The 9,228-nt window shown below is 38.7% G+C and overlaps 1 protein-coding gene and 1 pseudogene across 1 annotated transcript in view; one reads left to right on the top strand and one right to left on the bottom strand.

The window, feature by feature from the left end:
* LOC114104822 (uncharacterized) overlaps nt 1–9,228 on the top strand; it is a 419,591-nt gene that overhangs the window by 245,365 nt on the left and 164,998 nt on the right.
* Nucleotides 1,114–3,371, bottom strand: LOC114104937 (protein tyrosine phosphatase domain-containing protein 1 pseudogene; annotated as a pseudogene).

Below are 9,228 nucleotides of genomic sequence, written 5' to 3'. Positions count from 1 at the left end.
AATTTCCCACACTGCCCACTTCTGACCCCACTTCCTTTGTAAGATGTGATTTGGCTCAGCAGCAACTTAGGAGAGTGGGAATAGGCCTGGTATATTGAGACTTGCTCCTGCCTACTGTGACAGCCAAGGCTGGAAAGATCCTCTGGAAGTCTGATGACCTTTACTTTCTACAAGCAAAAAATCCCAGTCATAGCCCAGAGCGGTGGTTCATGCCTGTAATCCCAACAGTTCAAAAGAATACGGCAGGAGGAACATGAGTGCAAAGCCATCCTCAGCAAAAGAGAGGTGCTAAACAACTTAGCCAGACCATCTCTAAATAATATTAAAAAATGGCTCTGATGTGGCTCAGCAGTTAAGTAACCTTGGTACCAAAATACAAAAAATCCCAGTCACTTTACAGCCTATCCACTAAAGCAAAACTAAATGGCTTTGAAAATGATACACTTTGAAACTCTGAACCTTTTATAAAAACAAAAACCAAGAAATTTCAAACAAAATTTTTAGAAGTCCTTTAAAAACATATCAATAAATTTCTTAGTAACAAATTTAAAACATTTGAGACTCTTTGTGACTTTCCCGTGGGATACATATGCAGTAAGCTTTACTATAAAAATCATCTATTTGGTAAAATGTATAGGAAAAGTTCTATCAAAAAATTGTTTTGAAATTACTTTTTTCCAGAATGTCAAAAAGAATTAAGGTAAACACACATACTTAAAATGTTAATACAACTGAATATTAATTCAGTTGAGTAAATAAAAGAAAGTGGCACCAAATTTTTTCAAGACTAAGATGTAACTCAAGAATATATTTTTTAAATTTTTTGTTTGTTTGTTTTAGTTGTAGATGGATACAATACCATTATTTTATTTATTTATTTTTATGTGGTGCTGAAGATTGAATCCAGTGCCTTGCACATGCAAGACAGGTGCTCTACCACTGAGCTACAACACAGCCTAAGCTCAAGGATATTTTTTTTAAATAATTTCCCTGAAGAAGATCATTCTCAGCACAAGACAACAGCATTAAAAATAAAGTACTATGAGAAAAAGTAGTTCCACAAACTTCACCTTATTCACAGATGAACAGAAATGTTATCTTGATATTTAGTCCTCACATATTCATCATGAGGAGAAATTTACCTTCACAAGAGGCCTGGCTTGGGGCTCTTTTGTCATTTTTTTCCCCACCCAAAATGTGCTTAAATATTTTCTTCAGGACTTTATAAACTATTGTTCCATTCTCCGAATCAAAACTAACCTTAGTTAAAACCTTAATGATGTGAATAAGGCAAGCTTCCTCCACTCCATGAGAATTTCTTCAGGTTCACTATGCAATGCAACACACAAAGGATAGTCTGGTGCTGTCCCTTCTCTAATAACAACAGGGCTTGTCTGTCAACTAACGTGTCCACATCTTCTTTGGTGATTACAGGCTCCTTTAGTTGCTCCACCAAAGACCACATCAAATGACCCAGGATGAAAGCATCTCTCTCACCATATGTTCTTTCCCATCTCCACTTTGGAAATTTAGTTCTTTCTGACACATTTCTACCTTCATTTTCCCTTCCTTCTTTTCTATAAACTCATTTAAATTTGCCAGAGCTTTGGCTGCCAGTATCCTCCTTGCTTCAACAGACAATTCAGATGGCAAGTCAGCATGTGGCACTGCTTCAGACAGACCTTTGCTCTTCTGGGGATCTCGTCCAATCAAGAGCTGTGTCTTGAATGAAGAATGAAGACACCAGAAGAAGCCTCAGCCTGGAAGGCTGAAGCAGGTCCTGCCTTCCTCTTCCACAGAGCCTGGGCCCCAACCACTGTGTGGTTCACAACGACAGAGGGCCACTTGCTGATGAGAAGGTTTTAAATCCTTATGGAGATTTGCAAAGTAGGTGTAACTGGATCTCCAGGATTGCATGAATGTAAAATACCCACAGAGAAGGTTCTACTTCATTGTACTTTGGAATGTCTCTCCTACAAAAAAGTGGTGTTTCATCATCCTTGGATCTTTCCAGTCCTCCACAGTTAGAGTGACTCCAGAAAGAAAATGTGTTGCCAACCAATGCCTCCTCTGGAACTCGAGTTCTGGAGATGGTGAGTCTCCACAATGTCTGATGGGCTTCTGCTGCTGGAGGTTGTGGCCCAGCACATCCTGGGCAGGAATGGTGTCTCTTCTTGCTCCAGGAGAGTTTTGGTCCTCTTTAACTCTGAGTTACTGTACCTGAATCGCCTTTTCAGATGGGTCACTGGACATCCTGCCTCTTCCAAAGGGGGTCAAACTCTTGCTCATTGGAAAGAATCATCACATTTCTCATACTCTGCCACCACTTCAGTAGGGTTAAATGGGTCTGATGCCTCACTCTTGTGCTTCATTAACTCTTCATCCAGACACATTGTCATAATCTCAGACATGGTCTTTTCAATTTCAGCAGAGAGTTCAGGTCCTTTCACCATGACCTTTATCACCACTGACCTGTTTTCAGCAAGAAATTTGCAGACCAGTTGGACAATTTGGGGCACATGTTCAGAACTCATGACTCCTAACCATGAATCAAATGATGGTGGCAAATTAGGTACTAGACTAATGTTACAGCGTGTGCTTTGGAATCACAGAAAGAGAAAATATTGAGTGAGAGGAGTCAGAGAGTGAGTAAATTTTTGTACTCATAGCAGTTGTCCTCTGATTTATGTTGAATTGGGTCACTTAGTCTGCACAAATACAATTGCTTGGTCAGCAGTCATTCTTGTTGCAAAAACTAAATAACATACTATTAAAACACCTGTCTGACTAAGTCCTCTGTGACAATAGATGACAACTTTTCCTTCCTGTAAGGCAAATGTCATCGTCTTCACCATATCTAAGATGGTGGTAGGAGATGCTACCCCATAATCCTTCCATCTAAAATTGTAGAAATAAGTGCCACCCTCCAAGAAAGCTTCAGAAAGGTATGTGTAACCTTTCTCCTTCCAGAGTGTTCCCATAGCTGTTTGCATCCTTACCAGGGTGCTGCAGGTTGATTATTGGTTTTAGACCATGACTGAGGACCTGCTCCATGATGTGGTACTTCTCCAGGAGCTCAGATAACAGAAGAGCCATGACCTGGATATTATCAGTGACCCAGGATGAATAAAAACCCTTAATATCTTGCTCCTGCTCACTCCAGTAGGCTGCATTCTCATATTTGCATGCTCTGCCACCACACTCCCTGGAACACGTCAGTGTCCATGGATGACATGCCCATACATGCCCTCCACTTTTGTGTACTTCAGTCTTAGATGTTCTGAATTTCCTTTCATGTTTGAAGCATGCCCACTATTATTTACCAGCATGGAATATCATTACTCATTTGGAGACAAGACTCCTGAAGCCATGGTAGTTTCTTTTGGAGCTTTGCTGTCACTGTCAGGATCCAGAGCCCTTTGAGCCAGTGATCTCACTCATCATCCAGAGCCCAGTGGTGCATGCAGACAGGCAGAGCTGGCTACTGTTGAGGTGCTACCTCTGAGGGTCTGCAGAAGCAGACCTTTCAGGCCACTGCTCACTACCCAGGGTGGGCAGTGAAGTTCAGCCCGTACATAGACAACATCCTCCTCTGAAGGCCACACACCTGCAAATCTGTGTTTATACATGTTTCTGGAATGGCACTCTGTACTCTCCAGTCCTTTTTTATCTGGTGTGTCTAGGTCAGGTTTCTCAGTAGGTACAGTCAAGGGGCCGGTTGGGGTGCCATCGTCTCAAGCTGCAGCTTTGAGGGAGGATCCACTGTGAACTCCTCACCTTGTTCTTGGTGGTGTTCAGTTCTTCTTTTGTGGCCTCTCCATGAACTGACAGAAAAAACTGGTCTCATTTGTGGGAATGGGCTGGAAGTTTTGTGTTACCATCTTCTTAACATGTAATTGTTGCAATCTGGAAGATGCAGACTTTATTAGAGATTCAGAGGGCGAGGGTTGAGCAATAGGAGCAGACATGCTTACCAGAGTTCCCACAGTGGCCATAACCAAAAGCTTACCAAGTAAACATTAATGTTTTTATTTGCCCACATCTCAGAATGTGTGTGTGTTTTTTTTAAATCATGATCAGACTTAAATTAATTCAGATAAAACATGATTATAGCAGAGTCTGTTTGATAGTTATTATCCAACACTCATGCATCTCTATAGCATCTCTACTTACTTTTGATAGGGCTGACACAAGTATGCATCTCATGTTATATTAAAAGAAGATATTCTTAAAGAACCTTCTTTCCCTTGATATGTCCATGTTGGCTGTGTTTTGGTTGTACTTTCCCGACAGGTGTTTAAGAGCAAAAATAGACCTTGTTTCTAATAAGGTCGCCTGAGATTCCTCTAAGTTCCCTCTTGGGAACTTGTGAAAAACCTTTTGGCTTCTTTATCTTCTCAACTGGTTGTGCTGTCTGCCAGGAAGTGTCAGGGTCTTGCTGACAATACCTGGTTTTCCTTGGAAGTATCAGGGACATCTTCAATAATCCTTCTCTTTGCCTAATGTATACTGATTGACTTCCTGTTATGGAAGAACCCTGATGAGGACATGGGGTTACTCACCAGGTTTGCACAGCCTTTAGAAGGGTTCTATCATTTCCTGAATCTTGGATGACTTTAGAATTCAAGGGCCTAAATATTAGTGCTCTTTCCTTAGTTCTTTTACTTCCATGGCTTTGATCTCCAACATTTGATTTAAAATATTGAGGTCACTTTCACCACTCTTGAAGTGCAAGTAATAGTTTTAGTTTTAATGTCTATAATTTTTACAGTTACCCCTTTTCATTAATTGGGGTCAATATTAGTGCTAAAGGTCAGCATTATATTCTATCTATCTTGTAAGTGAGGGTTTGTTATCTCAAATTAACCCAGGTTGTATTGTTAGTAATAGTTCTTCTGTAAAACACCAAAAGACAATGGTAATGATATTGTAGAAGGCAAGTACAAAGCAAAATTTTTACAAGCAAAACAAATCCAGTGTGTATAATAATTTTGAAAATCAGATGGAATACATAAACCATCAGTTAAATTTGCTTTGTTTTCAGATTATTGTTATTATTATTTTAGGTTATTAGTGTCCAATCTTTTAATCAGAGTAGCATGGTTTATAAAGCCAAGTCTTCATTTAATTATATTTTTTCTTAAGGTGATGGTCATAATGCTATTAGGATCACAGAAATATAAACCTGGAAAATTACTAATAACTTTAGTTTGGAGGACATCTGATTTGTAGTGGATTCTTAAGCTTTTGCATTTTAGTAGGCACCAATATATATACAGTAGATGTTTTAATAAGTAGAAGGAATAATTCTAAAATAATGGTGAAGTATTGTAGAGCAAATACATAAAAAAGTAAGAGAGTCCTTTATTATGATTATCAAGCATTATGTACTAGACATAATATAATGTGCTATGCTCTTATAAGACTGTCAGGACAGTAGGTTTTGGCCTCCATTACCAGCATAGACATGAGTAATGTGCTGCACTGTGGTGTAACTATAATGTCACTTGGCAAGAGGAAATTTTCATTTCCATTGTGGGACCGCCATCATATATGCTATCCAGCATTGATCAAAACATCATGTGTTGCATGCCTGTATATATATGAGAATTTATTTCTCTTTTTTAAACTTATCATTTCAGGATTAATACTTCTCCATGTTGTTATTCTTCAAATGTCCCTAATAGTTTCACTCTATTATGTTAAGTGAATAAACCATAATTTTGAAAATAATTCCTTTCTTGCTGAAAGTTTGGAATTATTTCTTCACTTAACAACTATCAACTGAAAATATTGTACTGGACAAAGCAGGCAAACTCTCCTGGGGCTTAAATTCTAGGGGTTCTGAGGGGGACTGATAATAAACAAATGTCAGATGATAATAAATGCCATAAAAATAGGAAAAAGTATTTAGAGGACAACAGGGTTGCTGTTTTGCATAGAATGGTTAACAGAAATAAGGTGGCAATGAGTAGATTGGCTCATAATGCTTTTTATATTTTAAGTAGTTTTGTAAACATAGTTCCCCACAGAAAAAAACTACTGTCAAGGAATGTGAAAATTTTTTTGTATTCTTAATATACATTGGTAATTACATCCCAAAGGGTAATAACTACTGTATTACCTACCACATTTAAGGTAAGATTGTTAAGTATTTCTGCTATTTTATAAGCTTTGCTTATTTGAATTTCTTATTTATTTGAATAAGGAATTTTTTAAATTTTCTAATAGTCATACAAAACAGTGGAATGCATTTTGAAACATCATACATAAATGGAGTATAGCTTCTCATTCTTCTGGGTATACATGATGTAGAATTACAGCAATTGTTTAATCATATATGCATTCAGGGTACTAATGTCTGATTCATTCTACTACCTTTCTTACCCTCATACACCCTCCCTTCCCTTTACTCCCCTCTGTATAATCCAAACTAACTCTATTCTTCCCTAGATCCCTCGCCACCTATTGAAAATTAGCATCCACATATCAGAGAAAACATTTGGCCTCTGATTCTTGGTAATAGGTTTATTTCACTTAGCATAATATTTCCCAGCTCCATCCATTTACCAGCAAATACCATAATTTAATTCTTCTTTAAAGCTGAATAACATTCCATTGTGTATATATGCCACATTTTCTTTATCCATTCATCTGTTGAGGGGCACCTACATTGTTTCCATAGCTTAGCTATTGTGAAATTGAGATATTATAAATATTGATGTGTCTTAGTGCCACCCCAAATAGGCACAGACAGCTGAACTAAGGTCACATTTGTGAATTTGTGGTGACATAAATAAAACACAGACAAAAATTACCTTTACACAAGCTTCAGGATGGCTTCCCCCAGCTCTCAGCCTCAGGCTTCCCAAAAAGGAGAGCAAGAGAATGTCAGGAGAGTCTGACAAGAGAGTGCGGGGGAGCATGTTCAGACTTCAGCCTTATATGGTGTGGGGGACACTGTGCTTAGAAAGTTCTATCCATAAAAGAGCAGAAGGGTTAGAATTACAAGGGAGCAGGTGAGTGTAACTCAACCCCAGGGGTACGTTTAACCTGAAGCCTGGCCTTGCTATCTGAGCTGAGTCAACGCCCCAACCATCATGAATGTAGTGATTGGTCAGAGCCTCGTGCTTCAGGACTGGAAGGCATGGACATTCAGAGTGGCTTGCCACAGCTTAGTCATTACAGTATGCTGTACAGTATGGAGTGGGATAGCTGGGTCAAATGGTGGTTCCATTTCAAGTTTTCTTAGGATCTCCATATTGCTTTCAAGTGTGGGTGCACCAATTTGCAGTCCCTACAATAATATATGAGTGCACCTTTTCCCCCACATCCTCACCAACATTTACTGTTCCTAGTAGTCTTGATAATTGCCTTTCTGACTGGAGTGAAATGAAACCTCAGTGTAGTTTTAATTCACATTCCTCCAACTACTTGAGATGTTAAACACTTTTTTTATATATTGTTGACGGATCACATTTCTTCTCCTGTGAAATGCCTGTTCAGTTTCTTTGCCCATTTATTAATTGGTTTTTTTTTTTTGTTTGCCTTTGTTTTTTTAGGGTTAAATGTTTTCAGTTCTTTGTAGATCCTGGAGATTAATGCTTTATTTGAGGTACATGTGGCAGTGATTTTCTCCCCTTCTGCAGACTTTCTCTTCACATTCTTGTTTTTTTTTTATTGGTTGTTCAAAACATTACAAAGCTCTTGACATATCATATTTCATACATTAGATTCAAGTGGGTTATGAACTCCCATTTTTACCCCAAATACAGAAGCAGAATCACATGGGTTACACATTCACATTTTTACATAATGCCATATTAGTAACTGTTATATTCTACTACCTTTCCTATCCTCTACTATCACCCCTCCCCTCCCCTCCCATCTTCTCTCTCTACCCCATCTACTGTAATTCATTTCTCTCCTTGTTTTTTTCCCATTCCCCTCATAACCTCTTATATGTAATTTTGTATAACAATGAGTGTCTCCTTCCATTTCCATGCAATTTCCCTTTTCTCTACCTTTCCCTCCCACCTCATGTCTCTGTTTAATGTTAATCTTTTCCTCCTGCTCTTTCTCCCTGCTCTGTTCTTAGTTTCTCTCATTATATCAAAGAAGACATTTGGCATTTGTTTTTTAGGGATTGGCTAGCTTCACTTAGCGTAATCTGCTATAGTGCCATCCATTTCCCTGCAAATTCCATGATTCTGTCATTTTTTAGTGCTGTGTAATACTCCATTGTGTATAAATGCCACATTTTTTTTTATCCATTCATCTATTGAAGGGCTTCTGGGTGGGTTCCACAGTCTAGCTATTGTGAATTGTGCTGCTATGAACATCGATGTGGCCATATCCTTGTAGTATGCTGCTCTTTTAAGGTCTTCATGGAATAGTCCGAGAAGGGCAATAGCTGGGTCCAATGGTGGTTCCATTCCCAGCTTTCCCAGGAATCTCCATACTGCTTTCCAAATTGGCCACACCAATTTGCAATCCCACCAGCAATGTACAAGAGTACCCTTTTCCCCACATCCTCGCCAGCACTTGTTGTTGTTTCACTTCATAATGGCTGCCAATCTTACTGGAGTGAGATGGTATCTTAGGGTGGTTTTGATTTGCCTTTCTCTGACTGCTACACATGGTGAGCATTTTTTCATGTACTTGTTGATTGATTGTATGTCCTCCTCTGAGAAGTGTCTGTTCAGGTCCTTGGCCCATTTGTTGATTGGGTTGTTTGTTATCTTACTGTTTAATTTTTTGAGTTCTTTATATACTCTGGATATTAGGGCTCTATCTGAAGTGTGAGGAGTAAAAATTTGTTCCCAGGATGTAGGCTCCCTATTTACCTCTCTTATTATTTCTCTTGCTGAGAAAAAAAAAAAAAACTTTTTAGTGTAAGTAAGTCCCATTTGTTGATTCTTGTTATTAACTCTTGTGCTATGGGTGTCCTTTTAAGGAATTTGGAGCCCGACCCCACAATATGTAGATCGGAGCCAACTTTTTCTTCTATCAGACGCAGAGTCTCTGATTTGATATCATGCTCCTTGATCCATTTTGAGATAACTTTTGTGCATGGCGAGAGGAGGGGATTCAGTTTCATTTTATTGCATATGGATTTCCAGTTTTCCCAGCACCATTTGTTGAAGATGCTATCATTCCTCCATTGCATGCTTTTAGCCCCTTTATCAAATATAAGATAGTTGTAACTTTGTGGATTAGTCTCTGTGT

The sequence above is a fragment of the Marmota flaviventris genome, chromosome 3 (genome assembly GCF_047511675.1).
Source record: "Marmota flaviventris isolate mMarFla1 chromosome 3, mMarFla1.hap1, whole genome shotgun sequence".
NCBI classification, from domain to species: Eukaryota; Metazoa; Chordata; class Mammalia; order Rodentia; family Sciuridae; genus Marmota; species Marmota flaviventris.
The sequence above is the reverse complement of the archived record's forward strand: the minus strand, read 5'-3'. Positions and strand labels throughout refer to the sequence as shown.